Below are 23235 nucleotides of genomic sequence, written 5' to 3' on the forward strand. Positions count from 1 at the left end.
GAGGTTGCGGTGAGCCGAGATCGTGCCATTGCACTCCAGTCTGGGTAACAACAGTGAAACTCTGTCTCAAAAAATAACAACAACAAAATAAACAACAAAAAAACACCTTCTGCAGATCTAAATTCCCATCTATAGTTTGCTCCAAAAATAACTGCATCTGGTATCTTAGAGGTGTTGAAGGCCTAGAAGAAAAGGGAAGTGGGGACGAGAAAGGAATTGTTATCCTCTTGATTTTATGAGTAAAATACAAAACCTTCAAAGAAAGATACACTTTCGTAATTAAAATCATTTTGTCAATATTCACTTCTTGGGAGGAGGAGAAGAGAACCTGAGGCTATAGCGGAGACAGCTGATACAGTAACTGGAGCCAACATGGCAGTAATTCCCAGCTTGAGGAAGGAGAACCTGCATCATTAACCTCCACTTGAGTGTCAACAATGAAGAAAGCCCCCCTTTTCCTCTGCTTGTCTTCCAGAGTATTCTGAAGACCGCTTCAGTTAACAGGAAACGGGATGGTTTCCAACAGGACCAAGGGTGGAAAAGGAAGAGCTACATGGTGCGCATAATTTCAGGGGTCCTTGTGGACTGAGCACAACCTAAGTTGGAGGCAATAGTAGTAGGAGCCTTGGCAGCATCAGTAACGATCGTACCTCAGTGAGAGCTCCCTATCTCTGCGCCAGGTATTTGCATCACTTCATTCAATCCTAACAAACCGCCTAGATTATTCCCAATGAGAAATGAGGAGAAGCTGAGGCTCAATTGAGACGCTCAATGGCAGGCGAGTTGCAAAACCATTCCGTTGGACCCAACCGTAGAACCACTCTCAGGCAGCTTCTAGCTTGGGATTCCCATACGGCATTCACTCCAGAAACTGTCCTATCCAGTCTGGAATCGCCTTACACCCCGCGTAGCGGAACGGCCTTCAGTCGGCTCTCAGCGGAACTTTCCTCTCCGCGGCGCTTGTTCCCGTCCGTGCGGTCGGGCGCGCGGGCCGGGAGGGGGACACTTTCTGGCGCGGACCGCGAGCGGAGGCTGGCGAGCGCCGCCGCCGGTGGAGACCGACGCTTGGCCAGAGCCAGCCCGCGGCGCCCGGGCCTGGCCGGCTGCTTCCCGCCTCAGCCGCCGCCCCCGCCCCCGCCGCCGCAGACTCTGCCTTGGCGGGCGCAGCGGAACGTGAGGTTCCTCGGCCCTGTGCGGTCCGGCGCGGCCCGGAGTCGCGGCGCAGGAGGTGAGAGCCGGTGCCGGTCCCTCGTTCCCGGCCAGGGCCGCAGGGTCCCGCAACAATGGGGACCGACTGGGGACGCGGCCTGGGCTCCTGGCATGCAGTGGCTCTGGGCAGCTAGATGGACCCAGCTGCCTGGGCCTTCGGGGCACGGGGTCCAACCCGGGAAACTCCAGTGGCCGGAGGCTTGGCGGGGGTCTTGGGCATCGACCCGGGGCCTCAGTGCCTTGATATTTGAGGATTTCGTAGCCGGGGAAGGGAGTCATAGGGACACGGGGACTTAACTGTGGTCGCTGTGCATTCATGGCGCTGGATGCTGGCGGCCGGGTGGATGACCAGAGCGCGGTGTGGGGTAGGGGAAGTATATGGATTTTTAGGGGCCTCTGTGTATCTAATCCCTAAGGCGCATCTGGATTGCGTCTCCCCCACCCCCTCTCCTGAGGTCTGGGAATTTGGCAGATAGGGGTCGGGCTGGGGTAGAAGAGGCATTGAGAGTTTAGCTTCTCTGAGGTAACTGGTGATTAGTTCCTGGAAAGGCAGGAGCTCTGCTGGGCACAGGAGAGTTAAGCAGAGAGCTGGATCCTCCGGGGCTCTGATGCACCCTGACGAGGAGTGGTTCTAGACAGGGAACTTATCACAGGAGTGAGTAGTGACGCACGGTGAGTAGTGCTAGCTGTCTTGTCGTTAGGGTGAGGCCGGTGGGAGTTGTGGTTTGGGGAGTGTAGAGGAGACTTGATAGTCGACTAAGATTGGAGAATCAGCTTTATGTGGGCCATGGTGGTGGCAGCCTGAGGAGATGAACAAGGAAACTTTGCACAGTGGGCTTCCTGATGGAGAATGACCTCTTACTGCGTGGGAGTGGGTGACTCAGATCTGTTAGGATTCCTGTTGCTTGCTAGGGAATGTGGCTGACTATACTGGTGGCTGAACATTGAGGTGGATACAACTGGAAGGGTTATGTGAGGCTGGATGAGTTTGTTCCCATGCAGAGGACAGTGTGGACCTTTCTTACTCCAAGTCTGAATAGTGGCTGTCATTGACAACATTTTAAGTAAGGAAATTTCTCTGTGGCATTTGGATCCAAAGCTTTTCTCTGTTCTTCAGTTTTTTCTTTCTTCCGTTGTTTTTGAATTGTGACTCATACTTTCTTTTCAGCACTGTGGCTATTGTTTGTAATGATAGACAGACTTAGACTTCATCATACATGTAAGTTCCAGGCATTTTCAGTCCAATTCTTATAAATCTAAATTAATTTAAAAGCTTGTTTTCACTAATTTGTGAGCCATTGTTTAATGTATGCAACACTAAAGAAGGATACAATAACCCTAACATTTATGTTATTAAATGCTCTGTCCATCCTTAAATCCTTGAAATTTCATTTTCTCTTACTGCCATGAAGTGAGTATGTTAACTCTGCTCAAACTTAGTGACTCTCGTTTCAGCATCCTTGTTTACTCTCACAGGACATTGTCTTCACTAGAAGTATTATCCACCTTCAATGGATGTACACTGTCTCCCTGTGACAATCTGTATCATTGAAAGACAGTGTGCAAACTCCATCTCTGAGGGTTGCAGCTGTGGGCCAGAGCTCTGTATGTATTATTCAGGCAAAAGTTGGTGGGTTATCTGTAGGTGAGATGTTAAAGGGAATGCTACATAAACAAAAACAGTATCGGAATCATTGTACCTTCTGAGTTTAGAGTTGTAGGAAGTATAGCCTAACTGTAGTCTAGTAAAAATTTTCAAGTGTGATGTTAGGTAATTCTGTTTGTAGTTGGACTGATAGTTCTTATTACTGTAAACATTTTTTTTTCCTTAAGTTTTAAATGATTATTTTTCTTCAGTAGTATTCTTTCTCTCTTGGCTGGGTGTCGTGGCTAACACCTGTAATCCCAGCACTTCGGGAGGCCAAGGCAGGTGGATCACATGAGGTCAGGAGTTCAAGCCTGCATGGTGAAACCCTGTCTCTATTAAAAATAAAAAAAGTAGTTGGATGTGGTGGCACATGCCTGTAGTCCCAGCTACTCGGGAGGCTGAGGGAGGCACAAGAATCACTTGAACCTGGGAAGCAGAGGTTACAGTGAGCTGTGTCACTACACCAAGCCTGGGTGATGAAGCAAGACTCTTGACTCAAGAAAAAAAAAAAGTAGTATTCTTTCTCTCTCTACATTCATTCTTTCATAAACCAACATTTATTGCATTATGCCAGGCACTGCTTTGGGCACCTTCACAATGCTGATGATATTTTTAACATTTTGGTAGTGGTAGTTCCTGGTTTAGAGGTTGCTATAGGTCTATGAAGAAAGAAGTGATTCAGGTATATCAAACTTTTAATCATTAAAACCATTGAATAAAGTTTTTATGATGTATTAATTATAAACAATTATCTTAACATTTAATGTTAACATTAATGTGACAATTATCCTAACATTTCCATGGAATAAGTTTAGCTATCACCGTGAGTTCATTTTAGTATGGGATTATTTTTGCATTATTTTTTACACCTGTTAAATTTAAGTACTCCTGTAGACAAACCACAGTGTGTTTGAACATTTTGTTCAAACATTTTGTTTTGGTGTGTGTCTCAATGAGCAGTGATTTATAAATACTGTATGTGTTCAGGTTCCCCAGGAAGCCATCACACTCCTTCCTACTGTGGTTTTGGGAGCATGAAGGCGTTGCTTATCCCCTATGTCTGGTTCACTGTATGTAGGCTGGGAGTGTCTGCTGATCACTTGGAGTGCTGTCCCTTGGAAAAGAAGGAGTAAGGATTGAGGTAAGGCTCAGTCTTTTTGAAGTCACTTGCCTCTTAAGTTTTACTGCATAAAATATAATATAAATCTGAATTTTTTTTGCTTTATTACTCTTCATTCAAGATCTAGTAAAATGAAATTCTGCCTTTTGCTGTCTTCTCTATTTCTCTATATATATCTTGGGTAAAAATAAATGAAGAAATGTAAAATCAAGGTATTTAGATTATAAATAAATTCTTCAAAATATCCCTCATTTTCCATCTGGACTCTTCACTTTATCAAAGAAAATAAAAACTTGTTTATTTGTTGCCTTGTAGGCAAGGTGATTGCGTAAAGACACATTTTTGGCCACCTCTTAGTTAAATGGATCAACTTCAGAAACTCTTGGAAATAAGGCTTAGAGTTTTCTATTTCTTTAGAAAAAGTCTGAGAGAAGTGCCTAGTCCATTGGGAAGAACTTGGTTTTTGGAGTTATCCTACTTTTTCTTGCTCAATTTTTGACCCTGGATAAGCTGTTAACCTCTCTGAGCTTTGGTTTTGTTTTGTTTTTCCATCTGTAAAATGGGCCTAATATAATGTTCTTTGCAGGTTGCATTGAGGCATGGAGATGAGGGTCTCGAGCTTTGAGGGTGGTCAGTGCTGGCTGTTAGTAGTAATGTGTATTATTATATAGGACCTCTAATCTTAGTAGTATTAGTAGTAGTAGGAATGTGGCTGAGTGCTTTGGTGCTGTGCAGGGTTCAGGGGCTCAGTTTCCATGTCAGGTGATGAAGGCAACTGTCTGCACCTCCTGGTGCTCTGGACAGGTGAGGGAATTTTGAGGATGTCTTTATTCAGTGCTGGTAGGCAGGAGTCCGTACTATAAAGTCCAAGGTCATTCCTGGCAGTAGAAGGTTTTTTCCTGACAGTTTGTATGGAGAAGCCAGGAGGTAACTGTGTGGCATGTTCTCGTTTGGGAACAATGGGCATTCCCATTGACAGAACACTGGTGTATACCAGGCATCATTGTGTTCTATATTGCCCCTGATCAGGACATTTCTCTAGCTTTCTTCTGCCAGCACCAGAGACCTGGCTTTGGTGTTTTTGCCAGGAATTCTCCAGATGCAGGAGAGATTTGTCATCTTTTTTAATTGGGGCTACTTTGGTAGAATCTAGCACTCTGTTCAGACATGTTTTTGATGAACAGACGGCTCACAGACTTTGTTATAGAATTGTTCAGTTTTATTTTTTCCCAATAAGAAAGGGAAAAAAGTCCCACTAATATTCAAGAGAAAAATAAGTGGAGGCCAGAAGTGATTTGAAATAACTGGTCCTTAAGCTTTTCCAGTCTTGCCTTAGTCAAATGCCCCCTCCATTCCCGTGGTGTTTAATTCCAGTTAAGAGTAAATAATATACTTCTGGGTCTCAAACATCTAGACCCTGTTCTGTCTCTGCTTCAGCATCTCATAAGGACCTTTATGACCTTGCCCCTTTATCTTCCTTTCTAGTTTTTTCTCTGCCACAGTTCCTCTGGCACTTAAGGCTCAGTTTTACTGACCTCCTTAAAGGTCCCAGCATTCTCAGGCTATTTCTTCTGCTAATTTTGCTCTTCATTCTACAGCTTGGCTGACTCTAAGGCTTGAACCAGGAGTTTAGGCACCACCTTCTCTTAATAAAAGGCTTCCTTGATTCCCTCCAGGTTCAGCAGAATGCCTCTCTTCTGTATGACATTGCAGTCTATGCAAGCTTTTATAATCACACTGTCCTGCTAAGTTTTGGTATTTTTTAAAAATTATTTTTATTTTTTTCCTCAAATTCCTTTTTACCATGTTTTGGTATTTTTGTGTGTTTCCCATGCCTAGTTTATTATCTACTTGAAGGCAGGACCTTGTCTTGTTTATATCCCAGCACCTGACCATTTCTGGCACAGGGTAGCTACTTGGCAAATGTTTGTTGAGTGAACAAGTGAATGACCCCTGCTTATGAAATAACAGGAAACCATTCGTTGTGGAGCTAGTGGTGTGATGAGAGTTCTGACTTCATGACTGCATCTGATCCTGGCTGAAGTAGTACCTCTGCCTTTGTATTTCCAGGTAGTTAAAGGCAACACTTTGTTATGAAAATGTGTTGCTTATTCATTTGTTCATAATTTTGAAGCTGGAGGCTATTACTTGCTATTTTTTTTTTTACAAGAAAATGTCTTGCAAACATTTTCATTGGGAGAAAATGTCTTGCAAACATTTTCATTGGGAGAAAATGTCTTGCAAACATTTTCTTTGGGAGAAAAATGTGACAATTCTTCATTGGTATTATCTGCGCTTCTACAGGCCATTGACTGCTCTGAGTGCTTTGTCCTCATATGTAGAGAAGTATCTAGTTAGCCTGGGCTACAGGGTATCCAGACAACTGCTGGTAAGCTGCCACCTGCTGGGAATGGGTAATGATTGATTGAATGATTGATTGGAGATGTCTTGCTTTGTTGCCCTGGCTGGAATGCAATGGCATGATCTAGGCTCACTGCAACCTCCATCTCCTGGGTTCAAGCTATTCTCCTGCCTCAGCCTCCCAAGTAGCTGGGACTGAGCGCATGCCATCATGCCTGGCTACTTTTGTATTTTTAGTAGAGACAGGTTTTCTCCATGTTGGCCAGCCTCTCACAGTCCGGGGATTACAGGCTTGTGCCACCATGCCTGGCCTGTAGGATACATTTCTATAAGTAGAATTTCTGTGTCCAATGTTATGCATGTTTAAAATTTTGTTAGATATTATGAAATTACTTTCAACAGCTTGTATCAATTTATATTTCTCACCTAGCACTGAACTTTAATATTTTAATTAATTAATTAATTAACCTAGGTATCTAGCTATACTTGCTAGAATGGGAATCAATTTATTTATTTATTTTTGTTTTAAAGACAGGATCTGACTCTGTTTCCCAGGCTGCAGTGCAGTGGCACAATCACGGCTCAGTACAACCTCTGTCTCCTGGGTTCTAGTGATCGTCGCACCTCAGCCTCCTGAGTAGCTGGGATTACAGGTGCTCACCATCATGTCCATTTTTTGTAGAGATGAAGTCTCACTATATTGCCCAGGCTGGTCTTGAACCTCTGGGCTCAAATGATCCCACTTGTCCTCCTGGAGTGTTGGGATTATAGGTGTGAGCTACCATGCCTGGCTGGGAATCAATATTTTGAATCATTGCCAGTTTGAAGCCTAGGTAACTAATTTTTATTTAAATTTCCTTATTGAAGAGGATGAACATCTTTTCATGTGTTTATTTCATGTATGTATTCATTTCTTGTCCTTTGTCAACTTTTTGGCTGGTTTATTTTGTTGATTTGTGAGAATTTTTTGACTGTTAGGAATTTTAACTTTGGCTTTAATAATAATTATTATAGCAGCTCACATACTGTATATAGGCATGCTTTGCAGATATTGCAGGTTTAGTTCTAGACCATTGCAATAAAGCATATAGTGCAATAAAGCCTGTTAAACACATTTTTTGGTTTCCCAGTACATATGTAAGTTACGTTTACATATGTTTACAGGCTTGGCATAGTGGCTTATGCCTGTAATCCCAGTACTTTGGGAGGTAGAGAAGGGAGGATCACTTGAGGCCAGTTTGGGCAGCATAACAAGACCCTGTCTCTACAAAAAAGATTTTAAAAAGTATCTGCGTGTTGCAGTGTACACCTGTTTAGTCCTAGCTACTCTGGAGGCTGAGGTGGAAGAATCACTTGCCAGCCCAGGAGTTCAAGGCAGCAGTATGTTATGATTGCACCACTGCACTCTTGGGGATGGGCACGGCCTGGGCAACAGACCAAGATCCCATCTTAGAGGAAAAAAAAATTATGTTAACACCATGCTATAGTCTATTAAGAGCCTAATAGCATTATGTCTAAAAAAAGCAGTGTTCATACCTTAATTTTAAAATGCTTTATTGCCAAAAAATGTTAACAGTCACCTTAGCCTTCGGGACTTGTAATCTTTTTGCTGGTTGAGAGTCTTGCCTAGACATTGATGGCTGCTGACTGATCAGGGTGGTGATTGCTGAAAGTTGGAGTAGCTGTGGCAATTTCTAAAAATAAGACAACAGTGAAGTTTGCTGCATTGATCAGCTTTTCCTCTCATGAAAGGTATCTCTGTAGGCTGGGCGTGGTGGCTCATACCTGTAATTGCAGCACTTTGGGAGGTGGATCACCTGAGGTCAGGAGTTCAAGACCAGCCTGGCCAACATGAAGAAACCCTATCTACTAAAAATACAAAATTAGCTGGGTGTGGTGGCGTACGCATGTAATCCTAGCTACTTGGGATGCAGGAGAATCCCTTGAACCTGGGCAGCGAATGTTGCAGTGAGCCAAGATGGTGCCATTGCACTCCAGCCTGGGCAACAAGAGCGAAACTCCGTCTCAAAAAAAAAAAAAAAAAAGAAAGATGAAGAAATCAAAATATTTTACCCCAAAATATATTTCTATGCAGTATTTTGAAATGTGCAAAACCATCTTTTGTGGTGGAAAATTTGCATCTGTAAAAAAATCTCTATGAACACAACTAGATCTTTTCCCTTCCAGGCCCTCCTAGTCCTGAAGAGATTACCTGAGTCTAGTACCTTTTAAAGGTCTGAATAGGCCAGGTGCGGTGGCTCAAGCCTGTAATCCCAGCACTTTGGGAGGCTGGGATCACGAGGTCAAGAGATCGAGACCATCATGGTCAACATGGTGAAACCCCGTCTCTACTAAAAATACAAAAAAAATTAGCTGGGCATGGTAGCGCGTGCCTATAATCCCTGCTACTCAGGAGGCTGAGGCAGGAGAATTGCCTGAACCCAGGAGGTGGAGGTTGCGGTTGAGCCGAGATCGTGCCATTGCACTCCAGCCTGGGTAACAAGAGTGAAACTCTGTCTCAAAAAAAAAGGTCTGAATAGGAAACATTTACCATCTGTTGTCTCTAAGGGCGCCACCTTTAAGACTTCATCTACATAATAAGAACCTTGGTCTCCACTATCCCTGGTCTTAACTCAGACACTCATTTCTTTTCTTTTTTTTTGAGACAGAGTCTTGCTCTGTCACCCAGGCTTGAGTGCAGTGGTACCATCTGGGCCTATTGCAACTCTGCCTCCCAGGTTCAAGCAATTCTGTCTCAGACTCTCCAATAGCTGGGAATACAGGTGCATACCACCACGCCCAGCTATTTATTTTTTATTTTTTTATTTTTAGTAGAGGTGGGGTTTCACCATCTGGTCAGGCTGGTCTTGAACTCCTGACCTCGTGATCCACCTTGAGGCCAGGAGGTCGAGAGCACCCTGGCCAATGTGGCGAAACCCTGTCCCTAAAAATAATACAAAAGTTAGCCAGACATGGTGGCACACACCTTTCATTCCAGCTACTCAGAAGACTGAGGCAAGAGAATCGCTTAAACCTTGGCCTTTGCCTCCCAAAGTGCTGGGATTACAGGCCTGAGCCACCACGCCCAGCCTCTTGGTAGGATCTCTGCTCGTTGCAGCCTCTGCCTCCCACAGGCAGGTTCCTTGAACTCCCAGTTTCGAGTGATTCTCTTGCCTCAGCCTTCCAAGTGTGCGTATCTTAATTTTAAAATGCTTTATTGGGATGAAAGGTATGTACCACCATGCCTGGCTAACTTCTGTGATTTTTTTTAGAGACAGGGTTTTGCCATGTTCGTCAGGGTGGTCTCAAACTCCTGGCCTCAAGTGATTCATGTACGTCAAGTGTTCTGCCCGCTTCAGCCTCCCAAAGTGCTGGGATTACAGATGTGAGCCATTTTGGCAATCCTAGACACTCCTTTGTATTGATTCCAAGTTTTTAGATGACAACTCTTTCAACCAATTGCCAATCAGAAAAGCCTTTATCATTTTTTTTTAATTGAGACTGAGTCTTGCTCTGTTGCCCAGGCTGGAGTACAGTGGCGCGATCTCGGCTCACTGCAACCTCTGCCTCCTGGGTTTAAGGGATGCTCCTGCCTCAGCCTCCTGAATAGCTGGGATTACAGCCACCCACCACTGCGCCCACCTGATTTTTGTATTTTTAGTAGAGATGGGGTTTCACCGTCTTGGCCAGGCTGGTCTCGATCTCCTGACCTCGTGATCCACCTGCCTTGGCCTCCCAAAGTGCTGGGATTACAGGAGTGAGCCACCGTGCCTGGCCCCAGAAAATCTTTTAATCTATGATCTGTAATGCCTCTCCCCTCCCCCACTGTAGTTGTCCTACCTTTCTGGACAGAACTGATGTATACTTCACAGATATTGATTGATGTTGTATGTTTCCCTAAAATATATAAAACTGGCTGGGCATGGTGCTCATGCCTGTAATCCCAGCACTTTGGGAGGCTGAGGTGGGCGGATCACCTGAGGTCAGGAGTTGGAGACCAGCATAGCCAACATGGTAAAACCTTGTCTCTACTAAAAATACAAAAATTAGCCAGGCATGGTGATGATGCATACATGTAATCTCAGCTACTTGGAGGCTGAGACGGGAGAATTGCTTGAACCCAGGGGAGGTGGAGATTGCAATGAGCTGAAATTGCACCCCTGCACTCCAGCCTGGGTGACAGAGTGAGACTCCATTTCCCAAAATAAAAAAAATAGTATAAAACCAAACTGTAACTCAACCACCTTTGGCACATGTTAGCAGGACCTGTTGAAACCATGCCTTAGGCCATGGTCATTCTTTTTTGTCTCAAAATATATCTCTTTAAATTTTTTTTTCTTTTTTTTTTTTAAGATGGGGTTTCCTCATGATGGCCAGGCTGGTCTTGAACTCCTGACCTCAGGTGATCCACCCACCTTGGCCTCCCAAAGTGCTAGGATTACAGGCGTGAGCCACCGTGCCCGGCCTTAAATCTTTTCCAGTTAGACTTATTTCATTGACAATAATGAAACAGCATATGCCTGTATTTACCCCCAGACACAAGTACTTTACTTATGTCACCTTCAATAATAGTGACAAGCTGAGATTAAAGTCAAATTGTTGAATGTCAGTCTCCTCCCTTAACTGTGATATTACGTGGCCCCTTTTGCATTCTAGTTTCAGAATGTTACCTTTCTTTATGTTCATTCTCCCAGAAGAGATGGTCTTTATTTTTTTTTTTTTCTTGATCTAACCACTTCCAATTGAATTTTTTAAAAAATTTTTTTCTGGTGCCGTGACTCAGACCCAATTGAATTTTATCTATTCCTGTTTCTTCTGTAACCTTGATTTATCTATTATATCCTTTCTAAGGTCTTCTTATAGTCTTTTCTAGCCTTGATCCCCTCCCCTTTTGTGTTTTCCTATGCAAACAGTAGGACCACAATAATTTCTTAATTTTTTTGAAAAAATTATTTATTTATTTATTTTTAGAGAAGAGGTTTCACCATATTGGCCAGGCTGATCTTAAACTCCTGACCTTGTGATCCACCTGCCTTGGCCTCCCAAAGTGCTGGGATTACAGGTGTAAGCCACTGTGCCAGGCCATGGACCTCAGTAATTTCTTAGCTCTGTGCCTTCTAGCCTTTTCCTTCCTATCCTCCTTTGGTTTATTTTTATCATTTTCTTATTAAGTTTTACTACCATTTCCTTACCAACTGTTGTTTTTTTTTTTTTTTTCTGATACAGGGATTCACTCTTTCACCCAGGCTATAGGTGCAGTGGTGCGATCTGTTCCCTGTGGCCTCAACCTCCCAGGCCCATGCTATTGTTTTAGGTGGCTGCCACCTTGGCTGGCTAGGTTTTACTTTTTTTTTTTTATTTTGTAGAGACAGTGTATCCCTATGTTGCCCAGGCTGGTCTCAAACTCCTGTCCTCAAGTGATCCTCCCACCTTGGGTTCACATAATGCTGGGATTACAGGTGTGGACCACCTTGCTCAGTGCCAGCCAAGTGCTTTATCTATACATCTCTTAAGCCTTTGTTGTTTGGCTTCTGGTCCTACATTCCTCCTGGGCAATATCTCTGAGGTCAGTTCCTAGTTGCTTGGACCAAAGATTCTTTTTCTGTTGTTTATTCTCTCTTGTTCTGACTAACTCCCCCTTTCTCATCATCCTTGCTGGGAGGGCTGGCGCATATGGTAGCATACATGTACAACTGTGGAGAGTATAGCATCATGAACCCTCATATATCTGTCACCCAGTTTCAACAGTTATCAATACTGCCCCATTTTTTCAATGTATTTCCTAATTTTTGTTGTTTTTGGCTTTTTTTTCTTTTTTTTTTTTCCAGACAGGGTCTCACTCTGTTGCCTAGGCTGGTATGCGGTGGCATGGCTTGCTGCAGCTTCGACCTCCCAGCTCAAAGGATTCTCCAACCTCAGTCTCCCGAATAGTTGGGACTACAAGTGAACACCACCATGCCCAGCTAATTTTTATATTTTTGTAGAGAGATGGGGTCTCACCACATTGCCCAGGCTGGTCTTAAACTCTTGGGCTGAAGTCATCATCCTGCCTCAGCCTCCCAAAGTGCTGGGATTACAGGGTGTAAGCCACTGCACCAGGCTGTTGTTGGCATATATATATATATATATATATTTTTTTTTTTTTAGATGGATTTTTGCTCTTGTTGCCCAGGCTGGAGTGCAATGGCATAATCTCGGCTCACTGCAAGCTCCACCTCACGGGTTCAAGCAATTCTCCTGCTTCAGCCTCCCCAGTAGCTGAGATTACAGGCATGCACCACCACGCCCAGCTAATTTTTGTATTTTTAGTAGAGACAGGGTTTTTGCATGTTGGTCAGCCTGGTCTAGAACTCCCGACCTGAAGTGATTGTTCTCCTTGGCCTCCCAAAGTGCTGGGATTATAGGTGTGAGCCACCATTGCCCGGCCTGTTGGCATATTTTAAAGCTAGATCCTAGACATTGACACTGAGTGTTTATCTTTAATTAATAAGAACATTCTATTTTATTTTTTTTAAACAGGGTCTTGTTCTGTTGCCCAGGCTGGAGTGCAATGGTACAATCCCTGCTCATTGCAACCTTCACCTGCCGAGGCTCAAGTGATCTTCCCACCTCAGCCCCAGGAGTAGCTGGGACCACAGGCGCATGCCACCCTGCACAGCTAATTTTTGTATATTTTGTAGAGCAGGGTTTTGCCTATTTCCCAGGCTGGTCTCTCAGAACATAGGATCAGAAGAAACACCCTGAATACAGCCAAAAGAAATTACTTGTATGTGAATACAGATGCAAAGATGAAAGGGGGCAAAAGAGTATTCTGGGATGAGCTAGGAATTGGAATTAACTGAAGAACTAGTCATGAATAACTGGCCCTATGTAGAAGACAAAAGAGAAGAAAGAACCATAGAGGTGAACCCTGGATTTCCCAGGAGAGGACAGGCTGGGGAGTTAGAAAGTGGTCTGTGGGGCAGGATGATAGATGTTATTCAGGATATGCTGAATAAGACATTTCTAAAACCATCTTATTGCAGCTGACAGGCTTTTAAATAAAGCTGGATAGGACTTCAGACTCTAGTCTAGCACTTTCACGCTTCTTGCTGAGGACACCGAGATCAGCAAAGGTGATGGGCTGCAGCTCAGTCTCTGACACCAACTGCATGGCTTGAGCAAAATATACAAAATTTAGCCAAGCATGGTGGTGCAGGTTGTATTCCCAGCTACTTGGGAGGCTGAGGCAGGAGAATTGCTTGAACCTAGGAGGAGGCGGTTTCATTGAGCCAAGATTACGCCACCTCATCCCAGCCTGGTCGACGAAAAAATTTTTTTTTCGTCTATAACGTTTAGCACAATTTTTAGTTGTTTTGTTTGTTTGAGACTGGGTCTTGCTCTGTCATTCAGGCTGCAGTGCAGTGGCATGATCCTTGCTCACTACAGCCTCAAACTCCTGGGCTGAAGTGACCCTCCTTCCTCAGCTTCCCAAGTGTTTAGGACTACAGGCGTGAGTTACCATGTCTTGCCCACAATTTTTTGTACTGATAGTTTTACAATAAATACTAGTTCAATAAGTGAGTGAACTAAAATAAAAATAGACTTTGTTTTAAGTAAGAACATTTATGCAAGTTTTTTTTTTTTTTTTGGATGGAGACTTGCTCTGTCATTAGGCTGGAGTGCAGTGGTGTTATCTTGGCTCTGCAACCTTCGCCTCCCAGGTTCAAGTGATTCCCCTGCCTCAGCCTCCTCAATAGCTGGGACTACAGGCATGGTGGTGCATGCCTGGCTAATTTTTTGTATTTTAGTAGAGATGGGGTTTCACCATGTTGTCTAGTATGGTCTCATCTCCTGACCTCGAGATCCACCCACCTGGCCTCCCAGAGTTCTGGGATTACAGGCGTGAGTCATTGTGCCCAGCTGCAAATGTTTTTAAAGCCAATTGTCCTAAGGACATGATGGTTCCATACACAGGAATGAAGAAGGCCTAGGATATGAAATGGGATGTTAATTGTCTTAGTTCAGATACAAATTCCTTGATTTCAAAATTCAAGGAGTTCTTTGGTCTCCTAGTTTACTCAAAGAAAATTTTCTGACTCTTTAGGATAAAATTATTTAGCTTCTCTGCTTCTCCAAGGCATAGCTAGTAAAAGTCTTATCATGGGATAGCTAAAGGAAATCTCTAGCATTTATTGAAAGCTAATTTACCGTGTGCTAAGGACTATCATAAATGCTTTGTTGTTTTTTTTAAACTTAGTTTATAAAACAATTTTATGAGATATGTACTATTATTATTCTCATTTTATAAATGAGGGAACTAAGGTTTAGGGAAATTATGTAACTTATTTCATGTTTGGTACATACAAAGTGGCAATGCTGGGATTCTGAACCAGGCCATCTCATCCTAAAGCTTGTACTCATAACTAGTGTACTGCCTTCCTGTCGAAAACATGTCTACTGCTCATTAGCTCATTGATACATTGATTTTCTAGCACTTATCCCTCATTAAATTAATTAATTAATTTTTTTTGAGGCGGAGTTTCATTCTTGTTGCCCAGGCTGGAGTGCAATGGTGCAATCTCTGTTCACTGCAACCTCTGCCTCCCAAATTCAAGCAATTCTCCTGCCTCAGTCTCCCCAGTAGCCGGGATTAGAGGTGTGTACCACCATGCCTGGCTAATTTTGTATTTTTAGTAGAGACGGGATTTCTCCACATTGGTCAGGCTGGTCTAGAACTCCTGACCTCGGGTGATTCACCTGCCTCAGCCTCCCAAAGTGCTGGGATTGTAGATGAGAGCCACCGCACCCAGTCTATTTTTTTAAAATTTTAATAAAAAAAAAATTTTTTTTTTTTTCTTGAGACGGAGTCTCACTTGTCACCCAGGCTGGAGTGCAGTGGCATGATCTTGGCTCACTACAACCTCTGCCTCCTGGGTTCAAGCTATTCTCCTGCCTCAGCCTCAAGTAGCTGGGATTACAGGCGTGTGCCACTGCGCCTGGCCAATTTTTATATTTTTAGTAGAGACAGGGTTTCACCATATTGGTGAGGCTGGTCTTGAACTCCTGACCTCATGATTGCCTGTGTCGGCCTCCCAGAGTGCTGGGATTACAGGCATGAGCCACTGCGCCTGGCCACTTATCCCTCTAAATATTTTTCATGGAATTCTTTATTCTCCCCTTTTCCTCTATTCTCCCAAAACTGTCTGCTGTTCTTCCTGATTTTGGTGAAGGGCAGGCTGTCATTTTTACAGTTACTCAGCCTTCACCCTTATTTTTAATTCCTCTCTTTCCTTCCTATGCAGAAACTTCTGTTGGGTTTTCCTTGGTGATGTCTTATGCCTGCTTTATTCTTTCTGTTTTTTTTTTTTTTTTTTTTTTTTGCCTTCACCTTAACCCAGGCTTTCCAGCCTAGTCCTGACTTAGGACAACTGATTTTCCTTCCTCTATTCTCTCATCTCTGAAATCCTTCTCTAGCTAAAGATCCTTCCATGATTCCTGTAGCTGGGGTTCCTAAAAGCTAGGTTTCTAATAGTATCACAGTCACTTGGAGAGTGTCTTTAAAGCATATGTAAAGCCCTTACAATAGCACTATGAGGGTGAAGCTATTATTTCAGTTAAGTGGTGACGGTCACTTACACAATGTCACTGTCTTACTTGAGGCTGAAATAACAAAATATTGTGAAAGGAAAATAGACAAGGTGGCTCAAATATCAGAAATTTATTTCTCATAGTTCTGGAGGCTGATTAAGTTCAAGATGAAGGCTATTTCAGTTCTTGGTAATGGCAGTCTTCCTGATTTACAGATGGATGGCTTCTTGCTGTTTCTTCATGTGGCAGATAGAGAGATCATCTCTCTTGTGTTTCATCTAAGGGTACTAATCCCATCTCATGAAGGCTTTACCCTCCACCCATTCAGGCTCCACTGTCATAACCTAGTACAGTCCATAGCAATCACTATTGGTGAGAACTGAGGATTTGTGTGTAATATATGTATATATATATATTTTTTTTTTAATACATTTTTATGGAAATGGTGTCTTGCTGTGTAGCCTAGGCTGGTCTTAAACTACTGGGGCTCATGTAATCCTCCTGCCTTGGCATTCCAAAGTGCTGGGATCGCAAGCATGGGCCAGCATGCCTGGCTGGAATTTATATTAATTGATTAATTGAGATGAGGTTTCACCATGTTGGTCAGGCTGGTTTCAAACTCCTGACCTCTGGTGATCTGCCCACCTTGGCCTCCCAAAGTGCTGGAATTACAGGCCTGAGCCACTGTACCGGTCTATTTTTATTTTATTTTATTTTATTTTTGAGACGGAGTTTTGCTCTTGTCACCCAGGCTGGAGTATAGTGGTGCAATCACAGCTCACTGTAACCTCTGCCTTCTAGATTCAAGCAATTGTCGTGCCTCAACCTCTCCAGAAGCTGAGATTGCAGGTGTGTGCCACCATGCCCAGCTGATTTTTATATACATTTTTTTTTTTGAGACAGTTTCACTCTTGTTGCCCAGGCTGGAGTGCAATGGTGTGATCTTGGCTCACCACAACCTCCGCCTCCCAGGTTCAAGTGATTCTCCTGCCTCAGCCTCCCGAGTAGCTAGGATTACAGGCATGTACTACCATGCCTGGCTACTTTTGTATTTTTAGTAGAGATGGAGTTTCTCTATATTGGTCAGGCTGGTCTCAAACCCCTGACCTCAGGTGATCCACCTGCCTCGACCTCCCAAAGTTCTGGGATTATAGGCATGAGCCACCTCGCCTGGCCTTAATTTTTGTATACGTTTTTTTTTGTTTGTTTGTTTGAGACAGAGTTTTGCTCTTGTTGCCTAGGCTGGAGTGCAATGATGCAATCTCGAGGCTCACCGCAACCTCTACCTCCCAGGCAAGTGATTCTTCTGCCTCTGTCACCCGAGTAGCTGGGATTACAGGCATGGACCACCACGCCCGGCTAATTTTGTATTTGTAATAGAGATGGGGTTTCTCCATGTTGGTCAGTCTGATCTCGAACTCCTGATCTCAGGTGATCTGCCCGCCTCAGCCTCCCAAGTGCTGGGATTACAGGCATGAACCACCGTGCCCTGCCTGTATACATTTTTTTTTGAGATGGAGCTTTGCTCTGTTACCCAGGCTGATGTGCAGTGGCGCGATCTCAGCTTACTACAGCCTCCGCCTCCTGAGTTCAAGCGATTCTCCTGCGTTGGTTTCCCAGGTGATTTGCCTGCCTAATCCTCCCAAATTGTTGGGATTAGAGGCGTCAGGCGCTGCGCCTTGCCAGATTTTTGTATTTTTAATAGAGATGAGGTTTTTGCCATGATGGCCAGCTTGGTCTGGAAGTCTGGCCTCAGTTGATCCATCCGCCTTGGCCTCCCAAAATACTGGGATTATAGGCATGAGGTACTGCGTGCAGCCAAACTCTTTAGTCTTTAATATTTTCTTCTTTTCCCCTTGTCATTGCCAGTACCATAAATATAAATCAGGGTCTTTTCACCTCTTGCCCAGACTGTTAGAACAGCTTCCTACCTAATCTCTTTGTACCTGCACAGCCACTGGGCTTCTTTTTCTTAATTTTTTTGGTAGAGAAGAGTTCTCGCCATGTTGCCCAGGCTGGTCTCAAACTCCTGGGCTCAAGCGATTCTTCCACCTCAGCCTCCCAAGGTGCTGGATTTTTACAGTTGTGCGCCACTGCACCCCAGTTTCTTTTTAAATTGGGAATTCTGATGATGCCTTTTCCCTCCTTGAGCTCCTTCAGTGGCATCCACTGAGGGAAGGCGGGTTATGGGGATATTGCATGGGGACAGATAATGGCAGCCATTTCAGAGCTTAGCAGCACTCAGTGGCATAATAGTTATCTCTGCTGTCAGAGATGCAGATAGGAAAGTGGTGGTAAGTGCCACGTATTTGCTCATTTTTTGTTTTTTTGAGACAGAGTTTCATTTTTGTTTCCCAGGCTGGAGTGTAATGGGATGATCTCAGCTCACTGCAACCTCCGCCTCCCAAGTTCAAGTGATTCTACTGCGTCAGCCTCCTGAGTAGCTGGGATTACAGGCACCCACCACCAAGCTCTGCTGATTTTTTGTAGTTTTAGTAGAGATGGGGTTTCACCATGTTGGCCAGGCTGGTCTCAAACTCCTGACCTTAGATGATCCACCTGCCTTGCCCTCTCAAAGTGCTGGGATTATAGGCATGAGCTACCTCGCCCAGTCTTGCTATTTTTTTTGATTATTATTTTTTACACGCTATCTTTGAGATGCCAGTCTTTCTTTTTCTCTCTTTCTTTCTTTCTTTTTTTTTTTTTTTTGAGATGAAGTCTTGCTCTGTCACCTAGGCTGGAGTACAGTGGTGCGATATTGGCTCAGTACAACCTCCACCTCCCGGGTTCAAGTGATTCTCTTTTCTTAGCCTCCTAAGTAGCTAGGATTACAGGTGCCTGGCTAATTTTTATATGTATATATTTTTTAGTAGAGGTAGAGTTTCACCATGTTGGCCAGGCTGGTCTTGAACTCCTGACCTCAGGTGATCTGCCCACCTTGGCCTCCCAAAGTGAAATTTTTTTTTTTTTTTTTAATAGAGATAGGATTTTGCCACATTACCCAGGCTGGTCAAGAACTCCTGAGCTCAAGCAATCCGCCCTCATTGGCCTCCCGAAGTGCTGGGATTACAGGTGTGAGCCACCATGCCCAGCATGGGGTTCCAATTCTTATATGGGACAAAGTTCAGATTCCTTAGCAGATCCCCGGGACACTGCAGGATCAAGATCTGGCCTGTCCACTTCTCATCTCTTGCGGTCTCCCCATCCACCCCTCACCTGAGCCTCTAGCCCAATGCAACTGTACTTCTGCAGATACCATTCCCTATCCCTGAATGATTTCTTTTCTGCTTAAGGAAAACTCTGTTTATTTTTTTTTTAAGTTTTTTTTTGAGGTGGTGTCTTGCTCTGTTGCCCCAGATAGTGCTGTGGTGAGATCTCAGCTCACTGCAACATCTGCTTCCCAGGTTCAAGCGATTCTTCTGCCTCAGCCTCCCTTGTAGCTGGGACTACAGTGCCCACCACCACACCCAGCTCGTTTTCATATTTTGGTAGAGACGGGGTTTCAACATGTTGGCCAGGCCAGTCTCGAACTCCTGACCACAGGTGATTTACCTGCTTTGGCCTCCCAGAGTGATGGGATTACAGGTGTGAGCCACCATGCTGGCTTTCTAAAAATTTTTTGAGATGGAGTCTCACTCTTGTTGCTTAGGCTGGAGTGTGTTGGCATGATCTTGGCTCACCGTAACCTGCCTCCTGGGTTCAAGTGATTCCCCTGCCTCAGCCTCCTGAGTAGGTGAGATTATAGGTGCATGCCACCATGCCTGGCTAATTTTTGTGTTTTTAGTAGAGACAGGATTTCACCACGTTGGCCAGGCTGGTCTCAAACTCCTGACCTTAGGTGATCCTCCTGCCTTGGCCTCCCAAAGTACTGGGATTACAGCTTTGAGCCACCATACCTGGCCTGTTTATCTTTTAACACTTAGATCTGTTGCCTCCTCTGGGAAGCTTTTATCAGCCTTTCAGGCAAAATTACTAACTACTCTGTCTTCCTGTGGAACCTTAGTCTGTTTTTCTCCTTCCTTCCCCTTCCCTCTTTTCTTCCTTCCTTTCTGAAATATAATTCACCTACCACAACATTCACCATTTTAAATTGTTTGATTCAGTGGTTTTTAGTATATTCACAAGATATGCAACCATCACCACTAATTCTAGAACATTTTCTTAGTACAGAAAGAAACCCATACCCATTAAGCAGTCACTTTCTAGTTCCCTTCTCCTCCTTATCCCCTGGTAACCACGAATCTACTATCTGTTTCTATAGATTTGCCTATACCAGACATGCCATATAATATGTGGCATTTTGCAACTGATTTGTTTTATCTAGCATAATGCTTTCAAGGTTCATTCATGTTGTAGCATATATCAGGACATCATTTCTTTTCTTTCCCTTTCGTTTTGAAACAGGGTCTGGCTTGATTACTCAGGCTGGGGTGGAGTGGTGCGATCATAGCTCACTGCAGCCTCCACCTACCAGGCTCAAGTGATCCTCCCACCTTAGCCTCCTGAGTAGTTAGGACTGTGAGGACTGCAGGGGGTCAACATAGTGAGACTCCATTTCTATAAAAAATTTAAACATTATCTACCACACCTGGATGTGTTGTCTAGGCTGACCTCAAACCCCTAGCTAGGCTCAAATAATCCTCTCACCTTTGCTTTCTAATGTGCTAGGATTATAGGCATGAGCCACTGTGTCTGGCCAGGATTTCATTTCATTTCTTTCTCTTTCTTTTTTTTTGAGATAGAGACTTGCTCTGTCAACTAGGCTAGAGTGCAGTGGCGAGATCTTGGCTCACTGTATCCTCTGCCTCCTGAGTTCAAATTATTCTCCTGCCTCAGCTTTCCAAGTAGCTGGGAAGTGTGTGCCACACCTAGCTAATTTTTGTGTTTTCAGTAGAGACGAGGTTTCACAATCTTAGCCAGGCTGGTTTTGAACTCCTGACCTCGAGTGATCCACCTGCCTCAGCCTCCCAAAGTGCTAGAAGTGCTGGGATTACAGGTGTAAGCCACTGTACCTGGCCTCAGGATTTCATTTCTTTTTTATTGCTGAATAACATTTCATTCCATGAATATAGTACATTTTGTTTATCTACTTATCAGTTGGAAAAAGCAGAACCTTAGTCGTTTATATTATTATTTGTATTATTGTTGTACTTATCAGATTATTCACTGTATATGTTTATATATTTGTGTGTGTTGACTGGGTGATTGCTGGAGGGCTTCAATCATCACTCTGTGATGGTCTGTGACTTTGTGACTCATCTGTGTATCTTCAATGCCTACAGTACTGGTTAATTGTAAATGCTTAATCAGTATTTTATTATGAATATTTTTTCTCATTTTCCAGAAAATCTGATACCTTCTGCTTTTTTTTTTTTGGACTTACTTTTTGAGATGGAGTCTTGCTCTATCACCATGCAGGAGTGCAGTGACACCATCTCGGCTCATTGCAACCTCCGCCTCCTGCGTTCAAGCAATTCTCCTGCCTCAGCCTCTCGATTAGCTGAGACTACAAGCATGAACCACCACGCCCAGCTAATTTTTGTATTTTTAGTAGAGACAGGGTTTCACCGTGTTGGCCAGGATGGTCTCGATCTCTTGGCCTCGTGATTCACCTGCCTCAGCCTCCCAAAGTGCTAGGATTACAGGCGTGAGCCACTGTACCTGGCCTTGCTTTTTTTTTTTTAAAAAGCACTTCACAGATCCAAGCCATGATTCCTTATGTGGAATGTCCTCTCCTCTTCTTACTTGTCTAATTCTGCCCTGCTTCAGGTGTTGTCTCAAAGACTGCCTTTTCCAGGAATCCTTCCAACAGCATCCAATCCTAAAGCTCTATTGCCTCCTTCTCTGAACTCTGTTGTACTTAGGGTCTCTATCATTCATTAGTCACTTAATAAATATAGCCTGATACTGTCTCCTTAAGTAGATTGATGGTAAACCCTTCAATACTAAGACTCTCTTTGTATACCCCCATACAAAGGTGCTGTAACTGTATAATGGAATTACATCTAACAGGTTACTTAAATTCAACTATATACTTTGCAAAAGGAAAGACAGGAAGAGGAAGGGAGGGAAAAATTAGGGGGAGGGAGGGAGAGAGTGAGATGATTTAAACAATGAGGTAATTCTTTTTTTTGTTTTTAAAGACTGGGTTTCACCATATTGGTTAGGCTGGTCTTGAACTCCTGACCTCAGGTGATCCACCCGCCTCAACCTCCCAAAGTGCTAGGATTACAGGAGTGAGCCACCACGCCTGGCAATGAGGTAATTCTTAGGTACCATTTCACTCAGTGAGTGAATCCCCACAAGTAGTCAATGCACTTAATTCCATTACAGTTTATATGACTGATAAAACCTATACATTTAACGAATTCTTGACCATTAACAAAAAATTGTTTAGGTGGTTAAGTGGGGGATGGTGATGGGTGGTTAGTAGTCTTTAGGTAGAAAACTAAAAGGGAGGGGCCGGGCAGGGTGACTCATGCCTGTAATCCCCGCACTTTGGGTGCCGAGGCGGGTGAAGAGATTGAGACCACCTGGCCAACATGGTGAAACCCTGTCTCTATTAAAAATACAAAAATTAGCTGGGCACGGTGGTGTGTGCTTGTAGTCCCAGCAACTCAGGAGGCTGAGGCAGGAGAATTGCTTGAACCTGGGAGGCAGAGGTTGCAGTGAGCCAAGATCTTGCCACTGTACTCCAGCCTGGTGACAGAGCAAGACTCCGTTAAAAAAAAAGAAAAAGAAAGAAAGAAAAGAAAAGAATTGAGGGCTACAGAGAATTTTTGACTCACAAAGAGTTGTTGATTTGTTGGAAATAATGAAGTTGAGTCTCCAATGCCTGCAAGGGAGAGCCCGTAAGCTGGAATCTTTATAAAATCACTGGAGTGATCCAATTAGCAAAGCACTCAAAGAGCTTAATTTCTAAATATTATACCATTTTGGATTTATTTTTTGTACTTATATACCTATAGGGATACATATATAAAACTATACTGTATATGAGCAATTCAAAAGGCTTTTCAAGGGGCACATATTCTCAGGGCCTCCTGGGGCTGTTTATAGGCAAATAAAAAAACAAGCGGGCTTTAACAATAACTTTATGAATAATCTTTTTTTCATATGCTGACTTTAAGCCCCCAGTGAGCACTGGCTGACATGGGGCCTGTGTAGTATAGCAAACATGCAAGGAACCTTTGTTGGTGGTATCCAAACTTGCCCTGGGTTGATTACCGGGTGTTGGTATGGACAGGTGCAGCCACAGCCTAAAAAATATGCTTACTAAGGGTGGGGGTGAGGCCAACCTAGATTTTAGTCTGGGAGGATTTGTTCA

General features: G+C 43.8%; 1 protein-coding gene across 3 annotated transcripts in view; it reads left to right on the forward strand.

Annotated features, from left to right (window-relative positions):
- Nucleotides 1-1030: 1030 nt before the first annotated feature.
- Nucleotides 1031-23235, forward strand: part of RAD54L2 (RAD54 like 2) — a 117795-nt gene continuing 95590 nt past the window's right edge. The window contains exons 1-2 of one of the 3 annotated variants that reach the window (XM_002758396.6): nt 1031-1228; nt 3845-3998. The gene's annotated coding sequence lies outside the window, so the exon portion shown is untranslated. The remainder of the gene's footprint in view (nt 1229-3844; nt 3999-23235) is intronic. The other 2 variants (XM_035275678.3, XM_017964935.4) reach the window with 2 other exon arrangements.

This window comes from Callithrix jacchus, chromosome 15, assembly GCF_049354715.1.
Source record: "Callithrix jacchus isolate 240 chromosome 15, calJac240_pri, whole genome shotgun sequence".
NCBI classification, from domain to species: domain Eukaryota; kingdom Metazoa; phylum Chordata; class Mammalia; order Primates; family Cebidae; genus Callithrix; species Callithrix jacchus.